The 22,953-nt window shown below is 43.8% G+C and overlaps 23 non-coding genes and 39 pseudogenes across 23 annotated transcripts; all 62 read left to right on the forward strand.

Annotated features, from left to right (window-relative positions):
- The first annotated feature begins 538 nt into the window (after positions 1-538).
- Positions 539-657, forward strand: LOC141638703 (5S ribosomal RNA). The gene has a single exon (XR_012542193.1). It is a non-coding gene; the product is annotated as a 5S ribosomal RNA (ribosomal RNA).
- A 246-nt stretch (positions 658-903) lies between these two features.
- LOC141638714 (5S ribosomal RNA) lies at positions 904-1,022 on the forward strand. The gene has a single exon (XR_012542204.1). It is a non-coding gene; the product is annotated as a 5S ribosomal RNA (ribosomal RNA).
- A 248-nt stretch (positions 1,023-1,270) lies between these two features.
- Positions 1,271-1,389, forward strand: LOC141638803 (5S ribosomal RNA). The gene has a single exon (XR_012542234.1). It is a non-coding gene; the product is annotated as a 5S ribosomal RNA (ribosomal RNA).
- A 248-nt stretch (positions 1,390-1,637) lies between these two features.
- On the forward strand, positions 1,638-1,756 carry LOC141638812 (5S ribosomal RNA). The gene has a single exon (XR_012542239.1). It is a non-coding gene; the product is annotated as a 5S ribosomal RNA (ribosomal RNA).
- Positions 1,757-1,992: 236 nt separating this feature from the next.
- Positions 1,993-2,111, forward strand: LOC141638698 (5S ribosomal RNA). Its single transcript, XR_012542189.1, has one exon. It is a non-coding gene; the product is annotated as a 5S ribosomal RNA (ribosomal RNA).
- A 245-nt stretch (positions 2,112-2,356) lies between these two features.
- Positions 2,357-2,475, forward strand: LOC141638725 (5S ribosomal RNA). The gene has a single exon (XR_012542215.1). It is a non-coding gene; the product is annotated as a 5S ribosomal RNA (ribosomal RNA).
- Positions 2,476-2,722: 247 nt separating this feature from the next.
- On the forward strand, positions 2,723-2,841 carry LOC141638736 (5S ribosomal RNA). The gene has a single exon (XR_012542226.1). It is a non-coding gene; the product is annotated as a 5S ribosomal RNA (ribosomal RNA).
- A 247-nt stretch (positions 2,842-3,088) lies between these two features.
- LOC141638850 (5S ribosomal RNA) lies at positions 3,089-3,207 on the forward strand. The gene has a single exon (XR_012542274.1). It is a non-coding gene; the product is annotated as a 5S ribosomal RNA (ribosomal RNA).
- A 246-nt stretch (positions 3,208-3,453) lies between these two features.
- Positions 3,454-3,572, forward strand: LOC141638702 (5S ribosomal RNA). The gene has a single exon (XR_012542192.1). It is a non-coding gene; the product is annotated as a 5S ribosomal RNA (ribosomal RNA).
- Positions 3,573-3,824: 252 nt separating this feature from the next.
- LOC141638715 (5S ribosomal RNA) lies at positions 3,825-3,943 on the forward strand. Its single transcript, XR_012542205.1, has one exon. It is a non-coding gene; the product is annotated as a 5S ribosomal RNA (ribosomal RNA).
- Positions 3,944-4,190: 247 nt separating this feature from the next.
- Positions 4,191-4,309, forward strand: LOC141638716 (5S ribosomal RNA). Its single transcript, XR_012542206.1, has one exon. It is a non-coding gene; the product is annotated as a 5S ribosomal RNA (ribosomal RNA).
- Positions 4,310-4,558: 249 nt separating this feature from the next.
- LOC141638728 (5S ribosomal RNA) lies at positions 4,559-4,677 on the forward strand. The gene has a single exon (XR_012542218.1). It is a non-coding gene; the product is annotated as a 5S ribosomal RNA (ribosomal RNA).
- A 248-nt stretch (positions 4,678-4,925) lies between these two features.
- On the forward strand, positions 4,926-5,044 carry LOC141638717 (5S ribosomal RNA). The gene has a single exon (XR_012542207.1). It is a non-coding gene; the product is annotated as a 5S ribosomal RNA (ribosomal RNA).
- A 248-nt stretch (positions 5,045-5,292) lies between these two features.
- On the forward strand, positions 5,293-5,412 carry LOC141638744 (5S ribosomal RNA; annotated as a pseudogene).
- Positions 5,413-5,661: 249 nt separating this feature from the next.
- LOC141638745 (5S ribosomal RNA) lies at positions 5,662-5,781 on the forward strand (annotated as a pseudogene).
- Positions 5,782-6,027: 246 nt separating this feature from the next.
- Positions 6,028-6,146, forward strand: LOC141638769 (5S ribosomal RNA). Its single transcript, XR_012542231.1, has one exon. It is a non-coding gene; the product is annotated as a 5S ribosomal RNA (ribosomal RNA).
- A 246-nt stretch (positions 6,147-6,392) lies between these two features.
- On the forward strand, positions 6,393-6,512 carry LOC141638746 (5S ribosomal RNA; annotated as a pseudogene).
- Positions 6,513-6,760: 248 nt separating this feature from the next.
- On the forward strand, positions 6,761-6,879 carry LOC141638851 (5S ribosomal RNA). The gene has a single exon (XR_012542275.1). It is a non-coding gene; the product is annotated as a 5S ribosomal RNA (ribosomal RNA).
- A 243-nt stretch (positions 6,880-7,122) lies between these two features.
- On the forward strand, positions 7,123-7,242 carry LOC141638764 (5S ribosomal RNA; annotated as a pseudogene).
- A 239-nt stretch (positions 7,243-7,481) lies between these two features.
- Positions 7,482-7,601, forward strand: LOC141638748 (5S ribosomal RNA; annotated as a pseudogene).
- Positions 7,602-7,844: 243 nt separating this feature from the next.
- On the forward strand, positions 7,845-7,964 carry LOC141638741 (5S ribosomal RNA; annotated as a pseudogene).
- Positions 7,965-8,206: 242 nt separating this feature from the next.
- Positions 8,207-8,326, forward strand: LOC141638749 (5S ribosomal RNA; annotated as a pseudogene).
- Positions 8,327-8,574: 248 nt separating this feature from the next.
- Positions 8,575-8,694, forward strand: LOC141638750 (5S ribosomal RNA; annotated as a pseudogene).
- A 238-nt stretch (positions 8,695-8,932) lies between these two features.
- LOC141638751 (5S ribosomal RNA) lies at positions 8,933-9,052 on the forward strand (annotated as a pseudogene).
- A 246-nt stretch (positions 9,053-9,298) lies between these two features.
- LOC141638752 (5S ribosomal RNA) lies at positions 9,299-9,418 on the forward strand (annotated as a pseudogene).
- Positions 9,419-9,655: 237 nt separating this feature from the next.
- LOC141638775 (5S ribosomal RNA) lies at positions 9,656-9,774 on the forward strand (annotated as a pseudogene).
- A 250-nt stretch (positions 9,775-10,024) lies between these two features.
- Positions 10,025-10,143, forward strand: LOC141638799 (5S ribosomal RNA; annotated as a pseudogene).
- A 244-nt stretch (positions 10,144-10,387) lies between these two features.
- Positions 10,388-10,507, forward strand: LOC141638753 (5S ribosomal RNA; annotated as a pseudogene).
- Positions 10,508-10,754: 247 nt separating this feature from the next.
- On the forward strand, positions 10,755-10,877 carry LOC141638787 (5S ribosomal RNA; annotated as a pseudogene).
- A 244-nt stretch (positions 10,878-11,121) lies between these two features.
- Positions 11,122-11,241, forward strand: LOC141638765 (5S ribosomal RNA; annotated as a pseudogene).
- A 238-nt stretch (positions 11,242-11,479) lies between these two features.
- On the forward strand, positions 11,480-11,599 carry LOC141638770 (5S ribosomal RNA; annotated as a pseudogene).
- Positions 11,600-11,841: 242 nt separating this feature from the next.
- On the forward strand, positions 11,842-11,960 carry LOC141638704 (5S ribosomal RNA). Its single transcript, XR_012542194.1, has one exon. It is a non-coding gene; the product is annotated as a 5S ribosomal RNA (ribosomal RNA).
- Positions 11,961-12,208: 248 nt separating this feature from the next.
- Positions 12,209-12,330, forward strand: LOC141638795 (5S ribosomal RNA; annotated as a pseudogene).
- Positions 12,331-12,570: 240 nt separating this feature from the next.
- Positions 12,571-12,690, forward strand: LOC141638742 (5S ribosomal RNA; annotated as a pseudogene).
- Positions 12,691-12,934: 244 nt separating this feature from the next.
- On the forward strand, positions 12,935-13,054 carry LOC141638739 (5S ribosomal RNA; annotated as a pseudogene).
- Positions 13,055-13,299: 245 nt separating this feature from the next.
- Positions 13,300-13,420, forward strand: LOC141638762 (5S ribosomal RNA; annotated as a pseudogene).
- Positions 13,421-13,665: 245 nt separating this feature from the next.
- LOC141638763 (5S ribosomal RNA) lies at positions 13,666-13,786 on the forward strand (annotated as a pseudogene).
- A 245-nt stretch (positions 13,787-14,031) lies between these two features.
- On the forward strand, positions 14,032-14,150 carry LOC141638774 (5S ribosomal RNA; annotated as a pseudogene).
- A 240-nt stretch (positions 14,151-14,390) lies between these two features.
- On the forward strand, positions 14,391-14,510 carry LOC141638743 (5S ribosomal RNA; annotated as a pseudogene).
- Positions 14,511-14,756: 246 nt separating this feature from the next.
- LOC141638797 (5S ribosomal RNA) lies at positions 14,757-14,875 on the forward strand (annotated as a pseudogene).
- A 239-nt stretch (positions 14,876-15,114) lies between these two features.
- LOC141638718 (5S ribosomal RNA) lies at positions 15,115-15,233 on the forward strand. The gene has a single exon (XR_012542208.1). It is a non-coding gene; the product is annotated as a 5S ribosomal RNA (ribosomal RNA).
- A 244-nt stretch (positions 15,234-15,477) lies between these two features.
- On the forward strand, positions 15,478-15,596 carry LOC141638781 (5S ribosomal RNA; annotated as a pseudogene).
- A 243-nt stretch (positions 15,597-15,839) lies between these two features.
- LOC141638719 (5S ribosomal RNA) lies at positions 15,840-15,958 on the forward strand. Its single transcript, XR_012542209.1, has one exon. It is a non-coding gene; the product is annotated as a 5S ribosomal RNA (ribosomal RNA).
- A 244-nt stretch (positions 15,959-16,202) lies between these two features.
- On the forward strand, positions 16,203-16,322 carry LOC141638754 (5S ribosomal RNA; annotated as a pseudogene).
- Positions 16,323-16,570: 248 nt separating this feature from the next.
- On the forward strand, positions 16,571-16,691 carry LOC141638782 (5S ribosomal RNA; annotated as a pseudogene).
- A 236-nt stretch (positions 16,692-16,927) lies between these two features.
- LOC141638755 (5S ribosomal RNA) lies at positions 16,928-17,047 on the forward strand (annotated as a pseudogene).
- Positions 17,048-17,293: 246 nt separating this feature from the next.
- Positions 17,294-17,413, forward strand: LOC141638806 (5S ribosomal RNA; annotated as a pseudogene).
- A 246-nt stretch (positions 17,414-17,659) lies between these two features.
- On the forward strand, positions 17,660-17,780 carry LOC141638772 (5S ribosomal RNA; annotated as a pseudogene).
- A 244-nt stretch (positions 17,781-18,024) lies between these two features.
- Positions 18,025-18,149, forward strand: LOC141638807 (5S ribosomal RNA; annotated as a pseudogene).
- Positions 18,150-18,396: 247 nt separating this feature from the next.
- Positions 18,397-18,516, forward strand: LOC141638756 (5S ribosomal RNA; annotated as a pseudogene).
- A 244-nt stretch (positions 18,517-18,760) lies between these two features.
- LOC141638757 (5S ribosomal RNA) lies at positions 18,761-18,880 on the forward strand (annotated as a pseudogene).
- A 241-nt stretch (positions 18,881-19,121) lies between these two features.
- Positions 19,122-19,241, forward strand: LOC141638805 (5S ribosomal RNA; annotated as a pseudogene).
- A 247-nt stretch (positions 19,242-19,488) lies between these two features.
- LOC141638785 (5S ribosomal RNA) lies at positions 19,489-19,609 on the forward strand (annotated as a pseudogene).
- Positions 19,610-19,854: 245 nt separating this feature from the next.
- On the forward strand, positions 19,855-19,975 carry LOC141638777 (5S ribosomal RNA; annotated as a pseudogene).
- A 245-nt stretch (positions 19,976-20,220) lies between these two features.
- On the forward strand, positions 20,221-20,341 carry LOC141638778 (5S ribosomal RNA; annotated as a pseudogene).
- Positions 20,342-20,590: 249 nt separating this feature from the next.
- LOC141638784 (5S ribosomal RNA) lies at positions 20,591-20,711 on the forward strand (annotated as a pseudogene).
- A 242-nt stretch (positions 20,712-20,953) lies between these two features.
- On the forward strand, positions 20,954-21,072 carry LOC141638701 (5S ribosomal RNA). Its single transcript, XR_012542191.1, has one exon. It is a non-coding gene; the product is annotated as a 5S ribosomal RNA (ribosomal RNA).
- A 247-nt stretch (positions 21,073-21,319) lies between these two features.
- On the forward strand, positions 21,320-21,438 carry LOC141638720 (5S ribosomal RNA). The gene has a single exon (XR_012542210.1). It is a non-coding gene; the product is annotated as a 5S ribosomal RNA (ribosomal RNA).
- A 246-nt stretch (positions 21,439-21,684) lies between these two features.
- Positions 21,685-21,803, forward strand: LOC141638747 (5S ribosomal RNA). Its single transcript, XR_012542229.1, has one exon. It is a non-coding gene; the product is annotated as a 5S ribosomal RNA (ribosomal RNA).
- Positions 21,804-22,047: 244 nt separating this feature from the next.
- Positions 22,048-22,166, forward strand: LOC141638796 (5S ribosomal RNA; annotated as a pseudogene).
- A 240-nt stretch (positions 22,167-22,406) lies between these two features.
- LOC141638724 (5S ribosomal RNA) lies at positions 22,407-22,525 on the forward strand. The gene has a single exon (XR_012542214.1). It is a non-coding gene; the product is annotated as a 5S ribosomal RNA (ribosomal RNA).
- Positions 22,526-22,768: 243 nt separating this feature from the next.
- On the forward strand, positions 22,769-22,887 carry LOC141638726 (5S ribosomal RNA). The gene has a single exon (XR_012542216.1). It is a non-coding gene; the product is annotated as a 5S ribosomal RNA (ribosomal RNA).
- The last annotated feature ends 66 nt before the right edge of the window (positions 22,888-22,953 follow it).

Consider the following 22,953-nt stretch of genomic DNA (forward strand, 5'->3'; position numbering starts at 1 on the left):
ATCTTTGGAAGTGAGATTGTATTATGAATCATAATATATACAAATAAAGAGGAAGATTGTGATTAGAAAGAAAGCAGCATGGAAGAAATTATTTCACAATCATTAGATTAATGAGCTAATTTGATTAGTAACCCACATGGGACTATAACTTATTATCATAAATAATATCTACTATGATTTTAAAGCAATTTAAATTACTTGGTTATGAAGTCCATGTAACACACAAAATCAGTTACTTAATCAATAGAATTTACATACAAGTTAGAATTTAGACCATGCAACATTAAAACTTGTCAAAACCCCTTTAAAAAGTATTTTTTTGCAAAAATAGAGGAGCAAGTCCCCTACGGGAACTTGCGGCTGCGTAGATCTCATCGAGCTAATAAATTTGAAAAAAAATCCGCCCCAATCGGACTCTCCGGGAGCAAGTTACGACCGTTGGGAGAGACGGGGACGTGACGGGATATTGAAAACTTGTTTTATGTTGAAAAAAGGCTAGAGATGAGGTAATATAATGAAATTTGTGAGGAAAGTATATGGGTGCGATCATACCAGCACTAATGCACCGGATCCCATCAGAACTCCGCAGTTAAGCGTGCTTGGGCGAGAGTAGTACTAGGATGGGTGACCTCCTGGGAAGGCCTCGTGTTGCACCCCTTTTTTTTTCTTTTTTTCGTTTTTTCACGGTACTTTGCCTCCAAATTCTCTTGGTTTAATGATTTAAACGCGTAGATCTCGTCGAGCTAATAAATTTGAAAAAAAAATCCGCCCCAATCGGACTCTCCGGGAGCAAGTTACGACCGTTGGGAGAGACGGGGACGTGACGGGATATTGAAAACTTGTTTTATGTTGAAAAAAGGCTAGAGATGAGGTAATATAATGAAATTTGTGAGGAAAGTATATGGGTGCGATCATACCAGCACTAATGCACCGGATCCCATCAGAACTCCGCAGTTAAGCGTGCTTGGGCGAGAGTAGTACTAGGATGGGTGACCTCCTGGGAAGGCCTCGTGTTGCACCCCTTTTTTTTTTTTTTTTTTTCTTTTTTTCACGGTACTTTGCCTCCAAATTCTCTTGGTTTAATGATTTAAACGCGTAGATCTCGTCGAGCTAATAAATTTGAAAAAAAAATCCGCCCCAATCGGACTCTCCGGGAGCAAGTTACGACCGTTGGGAGAGACGGGGACGTGACGGGATATTGAAAACTTGTTTTATGTTGAAAAAAGGCTAGAGATGAGGTAATATAATGAAATTTGTGAGGAAAGTATATGGGTGCGATCATACCAGCACTAATGCACCGGATCCCATCAGAACTCCGCAGTTAAGCGTGCTTGGGCGAGAGTAGTACTAGGATGGGTGACCTCCTGGGAAGGCCTCGTGTTGCACCTTTTTTTTTTTTTTCTTTTTTCGTTTTTTCACGGTACTTTGCCTCCAAATTCTCTTGGTTTAATGATTTAAACGCGTAGATCTCGTCGAGCTAATAAATTTGAAAAAAATATCCGCCCCAATCGGACTCTCCGGGAGCAAGTTACGACCGTTGGGAGAGACGGGGACGTGACGGGATATTGAAAACTTGTTTTATGTTGAAAAAAGGCTAGAGATGAGGTAATATAATGAAATTTGTGAGGAAAGTATATGGGTGCGATCATACTAGCACTAATGCACCGGATCCCATCAGAACTCCGCAGTTAAGCGTGCTTGGGCGAGAGTAGTACTAGGATGGGTGACCTCCTGGGAAGGCCTCGTGTTGCACCCCTTTTTTTCGTTTTTTCACGGTACTTTGCCTCCAAATTCTCTTGGTTTAATGATTTAAACGCGTAGATCTCGTCGAGCTAATAAATTTGAAAAAAAAATCCGCCCCAATCGGACTCTCCGGGAGCAAGTTACGACCGTTGGGAGAGACGGGGACGTGACGGGATATTGAAAACTTGTTTTATGTTGAAAAAAGGCTAGAGATGAGGTAATATAATGAAATTTGTGAGGAAAGTATATGGGTGCGATCATACCAGCACTAATGCACCGGATCCCATCGAACTCCGCAGATTAAGCGTGCTTGGGCGAGAGTAGTACTAGGATGGGTGACCTCCTGGGAAGGCCTCGTGTTGCACCCCTTTTTTTCTTTTTTTCGTTTTTTCACGGTACTTTGCCTCCAAATTCTCTTGGTTTAATGATTTAAACGCGTAGATCTCGTCGAGCTAATAAATTTGAAAAAAAAAATCCGCCCCAATCGGACTCTCCGGGAGCAAGTTACGACCGTTGGGAGAGACGGGGACGTGACGGGATATTGAAAACTTGTTTTATGTTGAAAAAAGGCTAGAGATGAGGTAATATAATGAAATTTGTGAGGAAAGTATATGGGTGCGATCATACCAGCACTAATGCACCGGATCCCATCAGAACTCCGCAGTTAAGCGTGCTTGGGCGAGAGTAGTACTAGGATGGGTGACCTCCTGGGAAGGCCTCGTGTTGCACCCCTTTTTTTTTTTTTTTTTCTTTTTTTTCACGGTACTTTGCCTCCAAATTCTCTTGGTTTAATGATTTAAACGCGTAGATCTCGTCGAGCTAATAAATTTGAAAAAAAAATCCGCCCCAATCGGACTCTCCGGGAGCAAGTTACGACAGTTCGGAGAGACGGGGACGTGACGGGATATTGAAAACTTGTTTTATGTTGAAAAAAGGCTAGAGATGAGGTAATATAATGAAATTTGTGAGGAAAGTATATGGGTGCGATCATACCAGCACTAATGCACCGGATCCCATCAGAACTCCGCAGTTAAGCGTGCTTGGGCGAGAGTAGTACTAGGATGGGTGACCTCCTGGGAAGGCCTCGTGTTGCACCCCTTTTTTTTTTTTTTTTTTTCTTTTTTTCACGGTACTTTGCCTCCAAATTCTCTTGGTTTAATGATTTAAACGCGTAGATCTCGTCGAGCTAATAAATTTGAAAAAAAAATCCGCCCCAATCGGACTCTCCGGGAGCAAGTTACGACCGTTCGGAGAGACGGGGACGTGACGGGATATTGAAAACTTGTTTTATGTTGAAAAAGGCTAGAGATGAGGTAATATAATGAAATTTGTGAGGAAAGTATATGGGTGCGATCATACCAGCACTAATGCACCGGATCCCATCGAACTCCGCAGCTTAAGCGTGCTTGGGCGAGAGTAGTACTAGGATGGGTGACCTCCTGGGAAGGCCTCGTGTTGCACCCCTTTTTTTTCTTTTTTTTTTTTCGTTTTTTCACGGTACTTTGCCTCCAAATTCTCTTGGTTTAATGATTTAAACGCGTAGATCTCGTCGAGCTAATAAATTTGAAAAAATCCGCCCCAATCGGACTCTCCGGAGCAAGTTACGACCGTTGGAGAGAGACGGGGACGTGACGGGATATTGAAAACTTGTTTTATGTTGAAAAAGGCTAGAGATGAGGTAATATAATGAAATTTGTGAGGAAAGTATATGGGTGCGATCATACCAGCACTAATGCACCGGATCCCATCGAACTCCGCAGCTTAAGCGTGCTTGGGCGAGAGTAGTACTAGGATGGGTGACCTCCGGGGAAGGCCTCGTGTTGCACCCCTTTTTTTTTTCTTTTTTTTTTCGTTTTTTCACGGTACTTTGCCTCCAAATTCTCTTGGTTTAATGATTTAAACGCGTAGATCTCGTCGAGCTAATAAATTTGAAAAAAAAAAATCCGCCCCAATCGGACTCTCCGGGAGCAAGTTACGACTGTTCGGAGAGACGGGGACGTGACGGGATATTGAAAACTTGTTTTATGTTGAAAAAAGGCTAGAGATGAGGTAATATAATGAAATTTGTGAGGAAAGTATATGGGTGCGATCATACCAACACTAATGCACCGGATCCCATCGAACTCCGCAGCTTAAGCGTGCTTGGGCGAGAGTAGTACTAGGATGGGTGACCTCCCGGGAAGGCCTCGTGTTGCACCCCTTTTTTTTCTTTTTTTTTTTCGTTTTTTCACGGTACTTTGCCTCCAAATTCTCTTGGTTTAATGATTTAAACGCGTAGATCTCGTCGAGCTAATAAATTTGAAAAAAAAATCCGCCCCAATCGGACTCTCCGGAGCAAGTTACGACCGTTGGGAGAGACGGGGACGTGACGGGATATTGAAAACTTGTTTTATGTTGAAAAAGGCTAGAGATGAGGTAATATAATGAAATTTGTGAGGAAAGTATATGGGTGCGATCATACCAACACTAATGCACCGGATCCCATCGAACTCCGCAGCTTAAGCGTGCTTGGGCGAGAGTAGTACTAGGATGGGTGACCTCCCGGGAAGGCCTCGTGTTGCACCCCTTTTTTTTTTTTTCTTTTTTTCGTTTTTTCACGGTACTTTGCCTCCAAATTCTCTTGGTTTAATGATTTAAACGCGTAGATCTCGTCGAGCTAATAAATTTGAAAAAAATATCCGCCCCAATCGGACTCTCCGGGAGCAAGTTACGACTGCTGGGAGAGACGGGGACGTGACGGGATATTGAAAACTTGTTTTATGTTGAAAAAGGCTAGAGATGAGGTAATATAATGAAATTTGTGAGGAAAGTATATGGGTGCGATCATACCAACACTAATGCACCGGATCCCATCGAACTCCGCAGCTTAAGCGTGCTTGGGCGAGAGTAGTACTAGGATGGGTGACCTCCGGGGAAGGCCTCGTGTTGCACCCCTTTTTTTTTTCTTTTTTTTTTCGTTTTTTCACGGTACTTTGCCTCCAAATTCTCTTGGTTTAATGATTTAAACGCGTAGATCTCGTCGAGCTAATAAATTTGAAAAAAATCCGCCCCAATCGGACTCTCCGGGAGCAAGTTACGACCGTTGGGAGAGACGGGGACGTGACGGGATATTGAAAACTTGTTTTATGTTGAAAAAAGGCTAGAGATGAGGTAATATAATGAAATTTGTGAGGAAAGTATATGGGTGCGATCATACCAACACTAATGCACCGGATCCCATCGAACTCCGCAGCTTAAGCGTGCTTGGGCGAGAGTAGTACTAGGATGGGTGACCTCCCGGGAAGGCCTCGTGTTGCACCCCTTTTTTTTCTTTTTTTTTTTTCGTTTTTTCACGGTACTTTGCCTCCAAATTCTCTTGGTTTAATGATTTAAACGCGTAGATCTCGTCGAGCTAATAAATTTGAAAAAAATCCGCCCCAATCGGACTCTCCGGGAGCAAGTTACGACCGTTCGGAGAGACGGGGACGTGACGGGATATTGAAAACTTGTTTTATGTTGAAAAAAGGCTAGAGATGAGGTAATATAATGAAATTTGTGAGGAAAGTATATGGGTGCGATCATACCAAAGACTAATGCACCGGATCCCATCGAACTCCGCAGCTTAAGCGTGCTTGGGCGAGAGTAGTACTAGGATGGGTGACCTCCCGGGAAGGCCTCGTGTTGCACCCCTTTTTTTTCTTTTTTTTTTTTTTCGTTTTTTCACGGTACTTTGCCTCCAAATTCTCTTGGTTTAATGATTTAAACGCGTAGATCTCGTCGAGCTAATAAATTTGAAAAAAATCCGCCCCAATCGGACTCTCCGGGAGCAAGTTACGACCGTTGGGAGAGACGGGGACGTGACGGGATATTGAAAACTTGTTTTATGTTGAAAAAGGCTAGAGATGAGGTAATATAATGAAATTTGTGAGGAAAGTATATGGGTGCGATCATACCAAAGACTAATGCACCGGATCCCATCGAACTCCGCAGCTTAAGCGTGCTTGGGCGAGAGTAGTACTAGGATGGGTGACCTCCCGGGAAGGCCTCGTGTTGCACCCCTTTTTTTTCTTTTTTTTTCGTTTTTTCACGGTACTTTGCCTCCAAATTCTCTTGGTTTAATGATTTAAACGCGTAGATCTCGTCGAGCTAATAAATTTGAAAAAAAAATCCGCCCCAATCGGACTCTCCGGGAGCAAGTTACGACTGCTCGAGAGACGGGGACGTGACGGGATATTGAAAACTTGTTTTATGTTGAAAAAAGGCTAGAGATGAGGTAATATAATGAAATTTGTGAGGAAAGTATATGGGTGCGATCATACCAGCACTAATGCACCGGATCCCATCAGAACTCCGCAGTTAAGCGTGCTTGGGCGAGAGTAGTACTAGGATGGGTGACCTCCTGGGAAGGCCTCGTGTTGCACCCTTTTTTTTCTTTTTTTTCGTTTTTTCACGGTACTTTGCCTCCAAATTCTCTTGTTTTAATGATTTATACGCGTAGATCTCGTCGAGCTAATAAATTTGAAAAAAAAATCCGCCCCAATCGGACTCTCCGAGAGCAAGTTACGACTGTTGGGAGAGAGACGGGGACGTGACGGGATATTGAAAACTTGTTTTATGTTGAAAAAGGCTAGAGATGAGGTAATATAATGAAATTTGTGAGGAAAGTATATGGGTGCGATCATACCAAAGACTAATGCACCGGATCCCATCGAACTCCGCAGCTTAAGCGTGCTTGGGCGAGAGTAGTACTAGGATGGGTGACCTCCCGGGAAGGCCTCGTGTTGCACCCCTTTTTTTTCTTTTTTTTTTTTTCGTTTTTTCACGGTACTTTGCCTCCAAATTCTCTTGGTTTAATGATTTAAACGCGTAGATCTCGTCGAGCTAATAAATTTGAAAAAAATCCGCCCCAATCGGACTCTCCGGGAGCAAGTTACGACTGTTCGGAGAGACGGGGACGTGACGGGATATTGAAAACTTGTTTTATGTTGAAAAAGGCTAGAGATGAGGTAATATAATGAAATTTGTGAGGAAAGTATATGGGTGCGATCATACCAGCACTAATGCACCGGATCCCATCGAACTCCGCAGCTTAAGCGTGCTTGGGCGAGAGTAGTACTAGGATGGGTGACCTCCTGGGAAGGCCTCGTGTTGCACCCCTTTTTTTTCTTTTTTTCGTTTTTTCACGGTACTTTGCCTCCAAATTCTCTTGGTTTAATGATTTAAACGCGTAGATCTCGTCGAGCTAATAAATTTGAAAAAAAAATCCGCCCCAATCGGACTCTCCGGAGCAAGTTACGACTGCTGGGAGAGACGGGGACGTGACGGGATATTGAAAACTTGTTTTATGTTGAAAAAGGCTAGAGATGAGGTAATATAATGAAATTTGTGAGGAAAGTATATGGGTGCGATCATACCAAAGACTAATGCACCGGATCCCATCGAACTCCGCAGCTTAAGCGTGCTTGGGCGAGAGTAGTACTAGGATGGGTGACCTCCGGGGAAGGCCTCGTGTTGCACCCCTTTTTTTTTTTTTTCGTTTTTTTCACGGTACTTTGCCTCCAAATTCTCTTGGTTTAATGATTTAAACGCGTAGATCTCGTCGAGCTAATAAATTTGAAAAAATCCGCCCCAATCGGACTCTCCGGAGCAAGTTACGACCGTTCGGAGAGACGGGGACGTGACGGGATATTGAAAACTTGTTTTATGTTGAAAAAGGCTAGAGATGAGGTAATATAATGAAATTTGTGAGGAAAGTATATGGGTGCGATCATACCAAAGACTAATGCACCGGATCCCATCGAACTCCGCAGCTTAAGCGTGCTTGGGCGAGAGTAGTACTAGGATGGGTGACCTCCCGGGAAGGCCTCGTGTTGCACCCCTTTTTTTTTCTTTTTTTCGTTTTTTCACGGTACTTTGCCTCCAAATTCTCTTGGTTTAATGATTTAAACGCGTAGATCTCGTCGAGCTAATAAATTTGAAAAAAATCCGCCCCAATCGGACTCTCCGGGAGCAAGTTACGACTGTTCGGAGAGACGGGGACGTGACGGGATATTGAAAACTTGTTTTATGTTGAAAAAGGCTAGAGATGAGGTAATATAATGAAATTTGTGAGGAAAGTATATGGGTGCGATCATACCAAAGACTAATGCACCGGATCCCATCGAACTCCGCAGCTTAAGCGTGCTTGGGCGAGAGTAGTACTAGGATGGGTGACCTCCTGGGAAGGCCTCGTGTTGCACCCTTTTTTTTCTTTTTTTCGTTTTTTCACGGTACTTTGCCTCCAAATTCTCTTGGTTTAATGATTTAAACGCGTAGATCTCGTCGAGCTAATAAATTTGAAAAAAAAATCCGCCCCAATCGGACTCTCCGGAGCAAGTTACGACCGCTCGGAGAGACGGGGACGTGACGGGATATTGAAAACTTGTTTTATGTTGAAAAAGGCTAGAGATGAGGTAATATAATGAAATTTGTGAGGAAAGTATATGGGTGCGATCATACCAAAGACTAATGCACCGGATCCCATCGAACTCCGCAGCTTAAGCGTGCTTGGGCGAGAGTAGTACTAGGATGGGTGACCTCCCGGGAAGGCCTCGTGTTGCACCCCTTTTTTTTTTTTCTTTTTTTCGTTTTTTCACGGTACTTTGCCTCCAAATTCTCTTGGTTTAATGATTTAAACGCGTAGATCTCGTCGAGCTAATAAATTTGAAAAAAAAATCCGCCCCAATCGGACTCTCCGGGAGCAAGTTACGACTGTTCGGAGAGACGGGGACGTGACGGGATATTGAAAACTTGTTTTATGTTGAAAAAGGCTAGAGATGAGGTAATATAATGAAATTTGTGAGGAAAGTATATGGGTGCGATCATACCAAAGACTAATGCACCGGATCCCATCGAACTCCGCAGCTTAAGCGTGCTTGGGCGAGAGTAGTACTAGGATGGGTGACCTCCCGGGAAGGCCTCGTGTTGCACCCCTTTTTTTTTTTCGTTTTTTCACGGTACTTTGCCTCCAAATTCTCTTGGTTTAATGATTTAAACGCGTAGATCTCGTCGAGCTAATAAATTTGAAAAAAAAATCCGCCCCAATCGGACTCTCCGGAGCAAGTTACGACCGCTCGGAGAGACGGGGACGTGACGGGATATTGAAAACTTGTTTTATGTTGAAAAAGGCTAGAGATGAGGTAATATAATGAAATTTGTGAGGAAAGTATATGGGTGCGATCATACCAAAGACTAATGCACCGGATCCCATCGAACTCCGCAGCTTAAGCGTGCTTGGGCGAGAGTAGTACTAGGATGGGTGACCTCCCGGGAAGGCCTCGTGTTGCACCCCTTTTTTTTTTTCTTTTTTTCGTTTTTTCACGGTACTTTGCCTCCAAATTCTCTTGGTTTAATGATTTAAACGCGTAGATCTCGTCGAGCTAATAAATTTGAAAAAAATCCGCCCCAATCGGACTCTCCGGGAGCAAGTTACGACTGTTGGGAGAGACGGGGACGTGACGGGATATTGAAAACTTGTTTTATGTTGAAAAAAGGCTAGAGATGAGGTAATATAATGAAATTTGTGAGGAAAGTATATGGGTGCGATCATACCAAAGACTAATGCACCGGATCCCATCGAACTCCGCAGCTTAAGCGTGCTTGGGCGAGAGTAGTACTAGGATGGGTGACCTCCCGGGAAGGCCTCGTGTTGCACCCCTTTTTTTTTTTCGTTTTTTCACGGTACTTTGCCTCCAAATTCTCTTGGTTTAATGATTTAAACGCGTAGATCTCGTCGAGCTAATAAATTTGAAAAAAATCCGCCCCAATCGGACTCTCCGGGAGCAAGTTACGACTGTTCGGAGAGACGGGGACGTGACGGGATATTGAAAACTTGTTTTATGTTGAAAAAGGCTAGAGATGAGGTAATATAATGAAATTTGTGAGGAAAGTATATGGGTGCGATCATACAAAGACTAATGCACCGGATCCCATCGAACTCCGCAGCTTAAGCGTGCTTGGGCGAGAGTAGTACTAGGATGGGTGACCTCCGGGGAAGGCCTCGTGTTGCACCCCTTTTTTTTTTTCTTTTTTTCGTTTTTTCACGGTACTTTGCCTCCAAATTCTCTTGGTTTAATGATTTAAACGCGTAGATCTCGTCGAGCTAATAAATTTGAAAAAAAAAAATCCGCCCCAATCGGACTCTCCGGTAGCAAGTTACGACTGCTCGGAGAGAGACGGGGACGTGACGGGATATGAAAACTTGTTTTATGTTGAAAAAGGCTAGAGATGAGGTAATATAATGAAATTTGTGAGGAAAGTATATGGGTGCGATCATACCAAAGACTAATGCACCGGATCCCATCGAACTCCGCAGCTTAAGCGTGCTTGGGCGAGAGTAGTACTAGGATGGGTGACCTCCCGGGAAGGCCTCGTGTGCACCCTTTTTTTTTTTTTTTTTTTCGTTTTTTCACGGTACTTTGCCTCCAAATTCTCTTGGTTTAATGATTTAAACGCGTAGATCTCGTCGAGCTAATAAATTTGAAAAAAATCCGCCCCAATCGGACTCTCCGGGAGCAAGTTACGACTGTTCGGAGAGACGGGGACGTGACGGGATATTGAAAACTTGTTTTATGTTGAAAAAGGCTAGAGATGAGGTAATATAATGAAATTTGTGAGGAAAGTATATGGGTGCGATCATACCAAAGACTAATGCACCGGATCCCATCGAACTCCGCAGCTTAAGCGTGCTTGGGCGAGAGTAGTACTAGGATGGGTGACCTCCCGGGAAGGCCTCGTGTTGCACCCCTTTTTTTTCTTTTTTTTTTTTTCTTTTTTTTCACGGTACTTTGCCTCCAAATTCTCTTGGTTTAATGATTTAAACGCGTAGATCTCGTCGAGCTAATAAATTTGAAAAAATCCGCCCCAATCGGACTCTCCGGAGCAAGTTACGACCGTTGGGAGAGACGGGGACGTGACGGGATATTGAAAACTTGTTTTATGTTGAAAAAGGCTAGAGATGAGGTAATATAATGAAATTTGTGAGGAAAGTATATGGGTGCGATCATACCAAAGACTAATGCACCGGATCCCATCGAACTCCGCAGCTTAAGCGTGCTTGGGCGAGAGTAGTAGTACTAGGATGGGTGACCTCCTGGGAAGGCCTCGTGTTGCACCCCTTTTTTTTCTTTTTTTCGTTTTTTCACGGTACTTTGCCTCCAAATTCTCTTGGTTTAATGATTTAAACGCGTAGATCTCGTCGAGCTAATAAATTTGAAAAAAATCCGCCCCAATCGGACTCTCCGGGAGCAAGTTACGACTGCTGGGAGAGAGACGGGGACGTGACGGGATATTGAAAACTTGTTTTATGTTGAAAAAGGCTAGAGATGAGGTAATATAATGAAATTTGTGAGGAAAGTATATGGGTGCGATCATACCAAAGACTAATGCACCGGATCCCATCGAACTCCGCAGCTTAAGCGTGCTTGGGCGAGAGTAGTACTAGGATGGGTGACCTCCGGGGAAGGCCTCGTGTTGCACCCCTTTTTTTTTTTCGTTTTTTCACGGTACTTTGCCTCCAAATTCTCTTGGTTTAATGATTTAAACGCGTAGATCTCGTCGAGCTAATAAATTTGAAAAAAAAATCCGCCCCAATCGGACTCTCCGGAGCAAGTTACGACTGCTGGGAGAGACGGGGACGTGACGGGATATTGAAAACTTGTTTTATGTTGAAAAAGGCTAGAGATGAGGTAATATAATGAAATTTGTGAGGAAAGTATATGGGTGCGATCATACCAAAGACTAATGCACCGGATCCCATCGAACTCCGCAGCTTAAGCGTGCTTGGGCGAGAGTAGTACTAGGATGGGTGACCTCCGGGGAAGGCCTCGTGTTGCACCCTTTTTTTTTCTTTTTTTCGTTTTTTCACGGTACTTTGCCTCCAAATTCTCTTGGTTTAATGATTTAAACGCGTAGATCTCGTCGAGCTAATAAATTTGAAAAAAAATCCGCCCCAATCGGACTCTCCGGAAGCAAGTTACGACTGTTGGGAGAGACGGGGACGTGACGGGATATGAAAACTTGTTTTATGTTGAAAAAGGCTAGAGATGAGGTAATATAATGAAATTTGTGAGGAAAGTATATGGGTGCGATCATACCAGCACTAATGCACCGGATCCCATCGAACTCCGCAGCTTAAGCGTGCTTGGGCGAGAGTAGTACTAGGATGGGTGACCTCCGGGGAAGGCCTCGTGTTGCACCCCTTTTTTTTTTCTTTTTTTTTTCGTTTTTTCACGGTACTTTGCCTCCAAATTCTCTTGGTTTAATGATTTAAACGCGTAGATCTCGTCGAGCTAATAAATTTGAAAAAAAAATCCGCCCCAATCGGACTCTCCGGAGCAAGTTACGACCGTTCGGAGAGACGGGGACGTGACGGGATATTGAAAACTTGTTTTATGTTGAAAAAGGCTAGAGATGAGGTAATATAATGAAATTTGTGAGGAAAGTATATGGGTGCGATCATACCAAAGACTAATGCACCGGATCCCATCGAACTCCGCAGCTTAAGCGTGCTTGGGCGAGAGAGTAGTACTAGGATGGGTGACCTCCCGGGAAGGCCTCGTGTTGCACCCCTTTTTTTCTTTTTTTCGTTTTTTCACGGTACTTTGCCTCCAAATTCTCTTGGTTTAATGATTTAAACGCGTAGATCTCGTCGAGCTAATAAATTTGAAAAAATCCGCCCCAATCGGACTCTCCGGAGCAAGTTTACGACCGTTGGGAGAGACGGGGACGTGACGGGATATTGAAAACTTGTTTTATGTTGAAAAAGGCTAGAGATGAGGTAATATAATGAAATTTGTGAGGAAAGTATATGGGTGCGATCATACCAAAGACTAATGCACCGGATCCCATCGAACTCCGCAGCTTAAGCGTGCTTGGGCGAGAGTAGTACTAGGATGGGTGACCTCCTGGGAAGGCCTCGTGTTGCACCCTTTTTTTTCTTTTTTTTCGTTTTTTCACGGTACTTTGCCTCCAAATTCTCTTGGTTTAATGATTTAAACGCGTAGATCTCGTCGAGCTAATAAATTTGAAAAAAAAATCCGCCCCAATCGGACTCTCCGGGAGCAAGTTACGACCGTTCGGAGAGACGGGGACGTGACGGGATATTGAAAACTTGTTTTATGTTGAAAAAGGCTAGAGATGAGGTAATATAATGAAATTTGTGAGGAAAGTATATGGGTGCGATCATACCAAAGACTAATGCACCGGATCCCATCGAACTCCGCAGCTTAAGCGTGCTTGGGCGAGAGTAGTACTAGGATGGGTGACCTCCTGGGAAGGCCTCGTGTTGCACCCCTTTTTTTTTTTCTTTTTTTCGTTTTTTCACGGTACTTTGCCTCCAAATTCTCTTGGTTTAATGATTTAAACGCGTAGATCTCGTCGAGCTAATAAATTTGAAAAAAATCCGCCCCAATCGGACTCTCCGGGAGCAAGTTACGACTGCTGGGAGAGACGGGGACGTGACGGGATATTGAAAACTTGTTTTATGTTGAAAAAGGCTAGAGATGAGGTAATATAATGAAATTTGTGAGGAAAGTATATGGGTGCGATCATACCAAAGACTAATGCACCGGATCCCATCGTAACTCCGCAGCTTAAGCGTGCTTGGGCGAGAGTAGTACTAGGATGGGTGACCTCCTGGGAAGGCCTCGTGTTGCACCCCTTTTTTTTCTTTTTTTTTTCGTTTTTTCACGGTACTTTGCCTCCAAATTCTCTTGGTTTAATGATTTAAACGCGTAGATCTCGTCGAGCTAATAAATTTGAAAAAAATCCGCCCCAATCGGACTCTCCGGGAGCAAGTTACGACTGTTCGGAGAGACGGGGACGTGACGGGATATTGAAAACTTGTTTTATGTTGAAAAAGGCTAGAGATGAGGTAATATAATGAAATTTGTGAGGAAAGTATATGGGTGCGATCATACCAAAGACTAATGCACCGGATCCCATCGTAACTCCGCAGCTTAAGCGTGCTTGGGCGAGAGTAGTACTAGGATGGGTGACCTCCTGGGAAGGCCTCGTGTTGCACCCCTTTTTTTTCTTTTTTTTTTCGTTTTTTCACGGTACTTTGCCTCCAAATTCTCTTGGTTTAATGATTTAAACGCGTAGATCTCGTCGAGCTAATAAATTTGAAAAAAATCCGCCCCAATCGGACTCTCCGGGAGCAAGTTACGACTGCTTGGGAGAGACGGGGACGTGACGGGATATGAAAACTTGTTTTATGTTGAAAAAGGCTAGAGATGAGGTAATATAATGAAATTTGTGAGGAAAGTATATGGGTGCGATCATACCAACACTAATGCACCGGATCCCATCGAACTCCGCAGCTTAAGCGTGCTTTGGGCGAGAGTAGTACTAGGATGGGTGACCTCCGGGAAGGCCTCGTGTTGCACCCCTTTTTTTTTTTTTTCGTTTTTTCACGGTACTTTGCCTCCAAATTCTCTTGGTTTAATGATTTAAACGCGTAGATCTCGTCGAGCTAATAAATTTGAAAAAAATCCGCCCCAATCGGACTCTCCGGGAGCAAGTTACGACTGCTGGGAGAGACGGGGACGTGACGGGATATTGAAAACTTGTTTTATGTTGAAAAAGGCTAGAGATGAGGTAATATAATGAAATTTGTGAGGAAAGTATATGGGTGCGATCATACCAAAGACTAATGCACCGGATCCCATCGAACTCCGCAGCTTAAGCGTGCTTGGGCGAGAGTAGTACTAGGATGGGTGACCTCCCGGGAAGGCCTCGTGTCGCACCCTTTTTTTTTTTCTTTTTTTTTCGTTTTTTCACGGTACTTTGCCTCCAAATTCTCTTGGTTTAATGATTTAAACGCGTAGATCTCGTCGAGCTAATAAATTTGAAAAAAATCCGCCCCAATCGGACTCTCCGGGAGCAAGTTACGACTGTTCGGAGAGACGGGGACGTGACGGGATATTGAAAACTTGTTTTATGTTGAAAAAGGCTAGAGATGAGGTAATATAATGAAATTTGTGAGGAAAGTATATGGGTGCGATCATACCAAAGACTAATGCACCGGATCCCATCGTAACTCCGCAGCTTAAGCGCTTGGGCGAGAGTAGTACTAGGATGGGTGACCTCCCGGGAAGGCCTCGTGTTGCACCCTTTTTTTTCTTTTTTTCGTTTTTTCACGGTACTTTGCCTCCAAATTCTCTTGGTTTAATGATTTAAACGCGTAGATCTCGTCGAGCTAATAAATTTGAAAAAATCCGCCCCAATCGGACTCTCCGGAGCAAGTTACGACCGTTGGGAGAGACGGGGACGTGACGGGATATTGAAAACTTGTTTTATGTTGAAAAAGGCTAGAGATGAGGTAATATAATGAAATTTGTGAGGAAAGTATATGGGTGCGATCATACCAACACTAATGCACCGGATCCCATCGAACTCCGCAGCTTAAGCGTGCTTGGGCGAGAGTAGTACTAGGATGGGTGACCTCCCGGGAAGGCCTCGTGTTGCACCCCTTTTTTTTCTTTTTTTCGTTTTTTTCACGGTACTTTGCCTCCAAATTCTCTTGGTTTAATGATTTAAACGCGTAGATCTCGTCGAGCTAATAAATTTGAAAAAAAAATCCGCCCCAATCGGACTCTCCGGAGCAAGTTACGACTGCTCGGGAGAGACGGGGACGTGACGGGATATGAAAACTTGTTTTATGTTGAAAAAGGCTAGAGATGAGGTAATATAATGAAATTTGTGAGGAAAGTATATGGGTGCGATCATACCAACACTAATGCACCGGATCCCATCGTAACTCCGCAGCTTAAGCGTGCTTGGGCGAGAGTAGTACTAGGATGGGTGACCTCCCGGGAAGGCCTCGTGTGCACCCTTTTTTTTTTTTTTTTTTCGTTTTTTCACGGTACTTTGCCTCCAAATTCTCTTGGTTTAATGATTTAAACGCGTAGATCTCGTCGAGCTAATAAATTTGAAAAAAATCGCCCCAATCGGACTCTCCCGGAGCAAGTTACGACTGTTGGAGAGAGACGGGGACGTGACGGGATATTGAAAACTTGTTTTATGTTGAAAAAGGCTAGAGATGAGGTAATATAATGAAATTTGTGAGGAAAGTATATGGGTGCGATCATACCAACACTAATGCACCGGATCCCATCGAACTCCGCAGCTTAAGCGTGCTTGGGCGAGAGTAGTACTAGGATGGGTGACCTCCCGGGAAGGCCTCGTGTTGCACCCCTTTTTTTTCTTTTTTTTCGTTTTTTCACGGTACTTTGCCTCCAAATTCTCTTGGTTTAATGATTTAAACGCGTAGATCTCGTCGAGCTAATAAATTTGAAAAAAAAATCCGCCCCAATCGGACTCTCCGGAGCAAGTTACGACCGTTCGGAGAGACGGGGACGTGACGGGATATTGAAAACTTGTTTTATGTTGAAAAAGGCTAGAGATGAGGTAATATAATGAAATTTGTGAGGAAAGTATATGGGTGCGATCATACCAAAGACTAATGCACCGGATCCCATCGAACTCCGCAGCTTAAGCGTGCTTGGGCGAGAGTAGTACTAGGATGGGTGACCTCCCGGGAAGGCCTCGTGTTGCACCCCTTTTTTTTCTTTTTTTTTTTTCGTTTTTTCACGGTACTTTGCCTCCAAATTCTCTTGGTTTAATGATTTAAACGCGTAGATCTCGTCGAGCTAATAAATTTGAAAAAAAAATCCGCCCCAATCGGACTCTCCGGAGCAAGTTACGACCGTTCGGAGAGACGGGGACGTGACGGGATATTGAAAACTTGTTTTATGTTGAAAAAGGCTAGAGATGAGGTAATATAATGAAATTTGTGAGGAAAGTATATGGGTGCGATCATACCAAAGACTAATGCACCGGATCCCATCGTAACTCCGCAGCTTAAGCGTGCTTGGGCGAGAGTAGTACTAGGATGGGTGACCTCCCGGGAAGGCCTCGTGTTGCACCCTTTTTTTTTTTCGTTTTTTCACGGTACTTTGCCTCCAAATTCTCTTGGTTTAATGATTTAAACGCGTAGATCTCGTCGAGCTAATAAATTTGAAAAAAAATCCGCCCCAATCGGACTCTCCGGAAGCAAGTTACGACTGCTGGGAGAGACGGGGACGTGACGGGATATGAAAACTTGTTTTATGTTGAAAAAGGCTAGAGATGAGGTAATATAATGAAATTTGTGAGGAAAGTATATGGGTGCGATCATACCAAAGACTAATGCACCGGATCCCATCGAACTCCGCAGCTTAAGCGTGCTTGGGCGAGAGTAGTACTAGGATGGGTGACCTCCCGGGAAGGCCTCGTGTTGCACCCCTTTTTTTTCTTTTTTTTTTCGTTTTTTCACGGTACTTTGCCTCCAAATTCTCTTGGTTTAATGATTTAAACGCGTAGATCTCGTCGAGCTAATAAATTTGAAAAAAAAATCCGCCCCAATCGGACTCTCCGGAGCAAGTTACGACTGCTTGGGAGAGACGGGGACGTGACGGGATATGAAAACTTGTTTTATGTTGAAAAAGGCTAGAGATGAGGTAATATAATGAAATTTGTGAGGAAAGTATATGGGTGCGATCATACCAAAGACTAATGCACGGATCCCATCGTAACTCCGCAGCTTAAGCGTGCTTGGGCGAGAGTAGTACTAGGATGGGTGACCTCCGGGGAAGGCCTCGTGTTGCACCCCTTTTTTTTTTTTCTTTTTTTCGTTTTTTCACGGTACTTTGCCTCCAAATTCTCTTGGTTTAATGATTTAAACGCGTAGATCTCGTCGAGCTAATAAATTTGAAAAAAATCCGCCCCAATCGGACTCTCCGGGAGCAAGTTACGACTGTTGGGAGAGACGGGGACGTGACGGGATATTGAAAACTTGTTTTATGTTGAAAAAGGCTAGAGATGAGGTAATATAATGAAATTTGTGAGGAAAGTATATGGGTGCGATCATACCAAAGACTAATGCACCGGATCCCATCGTAACTCCGCAGCTTAAGCGTGCTTGGGCGAGAGTAGTACTAGGATGGGTGACCCCCTGGGAAGGCCTCGTGTTGCACCCCTTTTTTTTTCTTTTTTCGTTTTTTCACGGTACTTTGCCTCCAAATTCTCTTGGTTTAATGATTTAAACGCGTAGATCTCGTCGAGCTAATAAATTTGAAAAAAAAATCCGCCCCAATCGGACTCTCCGGAGCAAGTTACGACTGCTCGAGAGAGACGGGGACGTGACGGGATATTGAAAACTTGTTTTATGTTGAAAAAGGCTAGAGATGAGGTAATATAATGAAATTTGTGAGGAAAGTATATGGGTGCGATCATACCAAAGACTAATGCACCGGATCCCATCGAACTCCCAGCTTAAGCTTAAGCGTGCTTGGGCGAGAGTAGTACTAGGATGGGTGACCTCCCGGGAAGGCCTCGTGTCGCACCCTTTTTTTTTTTTTTTTTCGTTTTTTCACGGTACTTTGCCTCCAAATTCTCTTGGTTTAATGATTTAAACGCGTAGATCTCGTCGAGCTAATAAATTTGAAAAAAAAAAATCCGCCCCAATCGGACTCTCCGGTAGCAAGTTACGACTGCTCGAGAGAGACGGGGACGTGACGGGATATTGAAAACTTGTTTTATGTTGAAAAAGGCTAGAGATGAGGTAATATAATGAAATTTGTGAGGAAAGTATATGGGTGCGATCATACCAAAGACTAATGCACCGGATCCCATCGAACTCCGCAGCTTAAGCGTGCTTGGGCGAGAGTAGTACTAGGATGGGTGACCTCCCGGGAAGGCCTCGTGTTGCACCCCTTTTTTTTCTTTTTTTTCGTTTTTTCACGGTACTTTGCCTCCAAATTCTCTTGGTTTAATGATTTAAACGCGTAGATCTCGTCGAGCTAATAAATTTGAAAAAAATCCGCCCCAATCGGACTCTCCGGGAGCAAGTTACGACTGCTCGGGAGAGACGGGGACGTGACGGGATATTGAAAACTTGTTTTATGTTGAAAAAGGCTAGAGATGAGGTAATATAATGAAATTTGTGAGGAAAGTATATGGGTGCGATCATACCAAAGACTAATGCACCGGATCCCATCGAACTCCGCAGCTTAAGCGTGCTTGGGCGAGAGTAGTACTAGGATGGGTGACCTCCCGGGAAGGCCTCGTGTTGCACCCCTTTTTTTTCTTTTTTTCGTTTTTTTCACGGTACTTTGCCTCCAAATTCTCTTGGTTTAATGATTTAAACGCGTAGATCTCGTCGAGCTAATAAATTTGAAAAAATCCGCCCCAATCGGACTCTCCGGAGCAAGTTACGACCGCTCGGAGAGACGGGGACGTGACGGGATATTGAAAACTTGTTTTATGTTGAAAAAGGCTAGAGATGAGGTAATATAATGAAATTTGTGAGGAAAGTATATGGGTGCGATCATACCAAAGACTAATGCACCGGATCCCATCGTAACTCCGCAGCTTAAGCGTGCTTGGGCGAGAGTAGTACTAGGATGGGTGACTCCCGGGAAGGCCTCGTGTTGCACCCTTTTTTTTTTTTTTTTTTTTCGTTTTTTCACGGTACTTTGCCTCCAAATTCTCTTGGTTTAATGATTTAAACGCGTAGATCTCGTCGAGCTAATAAATTTGAAAAAAAAATCCGCCCCAATCGGACTCTCCGGAGCAAGTTACGACTGCTCGGAGAGAGACGGGGACGTGACGGATATTGAAAACTTGTTTTATGTTGAAAAAGGCTAGAGATGAGGTAATATAATGAAATTTGTGAGGAAAGTATATGGGTGCGATCATACCAAAGACTAATGCACCGGATCCCATCGTAACTCCGCAGCTTAAGCGTGCTTGGGCGAGAGTAGTACTAGGATGGGTGACCTCCGGGGAAGGCCTCGTGTTGCACCCTTTTTTTTTTTCTTTTTTTCGTTTTTTCACGGTACTTTGCCTCCAAATTCTCTTGGTTTAATGATTTAAACGCGTAGATCTCGTCGAGCTAATAAATTTGAAAAAAAAATCCGCCCCAATCGGACTCTCCGGAGCAAGTTACGACTGCTCGGAGAGACGGGGACGTGACGGGATATGAAAACTTGTTTTATGTTGAAAAAAGGCTAGAGATGAGGTAATATAATGAAATTTGTGAGGAAAGTATATGGGTGCGATCATACCAAAGACTAATGCACCGGATCCCATCGTAACTCCGCAGCTTAAGCGTGCTTGGGCGAGAGTAGTACTAGGATGGGTGACCTCCCGGGAAGGCCTCGTGTTGCACCCCTTTTTTTTCTTTTTTTTCGTTTTTTCACGGTACTTTGCCTCCAAATTCTCTTGGTTTAATGATTTAAACGCGTAGATCTCGTCGAGCTAATAAATTTGAAAAAAAAATCCGCCCCAATCGGACTCTCCGGGAGCAAGTTACGACTGCTGGGAGAGACGGGGACGTGACGGGATATTGAAAACTTGTTTTATGTTGAAAAAGGCTAGAGATGAGGTAATATAATGAAATTTGTGAGGAAAGTATATGGGTGCGATCATACCAAAGACTAATGCACCGGATCCCATCGTAACTCCGCAGCTTAAGCGTGCTTGGGCGAGAGTAGTACTAGGATGGGTGACCTCCCGGGAAGGCCTCGTGTTGCACCCCTTTTTTTTTTTCTTTTTTTCGTTTTTTCACGGTACTTTGCCTCCAAATTCTCTTGGTTTAATGATTTAAACGCGTAGATCTCGTCGAGCTAATAAATTTGAAAAAAAAAAATCCGCCCCAATCGGACTCTCCGGGAGCAAGTTACGACTGTTGGGAGAGAGACGGGACGTGACGGGATATGAAAACTTGTTTTATGTTGAAAAAGGCTAGAGATGAGGTAATATAATGAAATTTGTGAGGAAAGTATATGGGTGCGATCATACCAAAGACTAATGCACCGGATCCCATCGTAACTCCGCAGCTTAAGCGTGCTTGGGCGAGAGTAGTACTAGGATGGGTGACCTCCGGGGAAGGCCTCGTGTTGCACCCCTTTTTTTTTTCTTTTTTTTTTTTTTTTTCACGGTACTTTGCCTCCAAATTCTCTTGGTTTAATGATTTAAACGCGTAGATCTCGTCGAGCTAATAAATTTGAAAAAAATCCGCCCAATCGGACTCTCCGGAGCAAGTTACGACTGTTCGGAGAGACGGGACGTGACGGGATATGAAAACTTGTTTTATGTTGAAAAAGGCTAGAGATGAGGTAATATAATGAAATTTGTGAGGAAAGTATATGGGTGCGATCATACCAGCACTAATGCACCGGATCCCATCGAACTCCGCAGCTTAAGCGTGCTTGGGCGAGAGTAGTACTAGGATGGGTGACCTCCCGGGAAGGCCTCGTGTTGCACCCCTTTTTTTTCTTTTTTTTTTCGTTTTTTCACGGTACTTTGCCTCCAAATTCTCTTGGTTTAATGATTTAAACGCGTAGATCTCGTCGAGCTAATAAATTTGAAAAAAAAATCCGCCCCAATCGGACTCTCCGGAGCAAGTTACGACCGTTGGGAGAGACGGGGACGTGACGGGATATTGAAAACTTGTTTTATGTTGAAAAAAGGCTAGAGATGAGGTAATATAATGAAATTTGTGAGGAAAGTATATGGGTGCGATCATACCAACACTAATGCACCGGATCCCATCGAACTCCGCAGCTTAAGCGTGCTTGGGCGAGAGTAGTACTAGGATGGGTGACCTCCCGGGAAGGCCTCGTGTTGCACCCCTTTTTTTTTTTCTTTTTTTCGTTTTTTCACGGTACTTTGCCTCCAAATTCTCTTGGTTTAATGATTTAAACGCGTAGATCTCGTCGAGCTAATAAATTTGAAAAAAATCCGCCCCAATCGGACTCTCCGGGAGCAAGTTACGACTGCTCGGGAGAGACGGGGACGTGACGGGATATTGAAAACTTGTTTTATGTTGAAAAAGGCTAGAGATGAGGTAATATAATGAAATTTGTGAGGAAAGTATATGGGTGCGATCATACCAGCACTAATGCACCGGATCCCATCAGAACTCCGCAGTTAAGCGTGCTTGGGCGAGAGTAGTACTAGGATGGGTGACCTCCTGGGAAGGCCTCGTGTTGCACCCCTTTTTTTCTTTTTTTTTTCGTTTTTTCACGGTACTTTGCCTCCAAATTCTCTTGGTTTAATGATTTAAACGCGTAGATCTCGTCGAGCTAATAAATTTGAAAAAAAAATCCGCCCCAATCGGACTCTCCGGAGCAAGTTACGACTGCTCGGAGAGACGGGGACGTGACGGGATATGAAAACTTGTTTTATGTTGAAAAAGGCTAGAGATGAGGTAATATAATGAAATTTGTGAGGAAAGTATATGGGTGCGATCATACCAAAGACTAATGCACCGGATCCCATCGAACTCCGCAGCTTAAGCGTGCTTGGGCGAGAGTAGTACTAGGATGGGTGACTCCCGGGAAGGCCTCGTGTTGCACCCCTTTTTTTTTTTTTTTTTTTTTTCACGGTACTTTGCCTCCAAATTCTCTTGGTTTAATGATTTAAACGCGTAGATCTCGTCGAGCTAATAAATTTGAAAAAAAAATCCGCCCCAATCGGACTCTCCGGAGCAAGTTACGACTGCTCGGAGAGACGGGACGTGACGGGATATTGAAAACTTGTTTTATGTTGAAAAAGGCTAGAGATGAGGTAATATAATGAAATTTGTGAGGAAAGTATATGGGTGCGATCATACCAACACTAATGCACCGGATCCCATCGAACTCCGCAGCTTAAGCGTGCTTGGGCGAGAGTAGTACTAGGATGGGTGACCTCCCGGGAAGGCCTCGTGTTGCACCCTTTTTTTTTTCTTTTTTTCGTTTTTTCACGGTACTTTGCCTCCAAATTCTCTTGGTTTAATGATTTAAACGCGTAGATCTCGTCGAGCTAATAAATTTGAAAAAAATCCGCCCCAATCGGACTCTCCGGGAGCAAGTTACGACCGCTCGGAGAGACGGGGACGTGACGGGATATTGAAAACTTGTTTTATGTTGAAAAAGGCTAGAGATGAGGTAATATAATGAAATTTGTGAGGAAAGTATATGGGTGCGATCATACCAACACTAATGCACCGGATCCCATCGAACTCCGCAGCTTAAGCGTGCTTGGGCGAGAGTAGTACTAGGATGGGTGACCTCCCGGGAAGGCCTCGTGTTGCACCCTTTTTTTTTTTCGTTTTTTCACGGTACTTTGCCTCCAAATTCTCTTGGTTTAATGATTTAAACGCGT

Source organism: Silene latifolia, unplaced genomic scaffold, assembly GCF_048544455.1.
Source record: "Silene latifolia isolate original U9 population unplaced genomic scaffold, ASM4854445v1 scaffold_215, whole genome shotgun sequence".
In the NCBI taxonomy this organism is placed as follows: Eukaryota; Viridiplantae; Streptophyta; class Magnoliopsida; order Caryophyllales; family Caryophyllaceae; genus Silene; species Silene latifolia.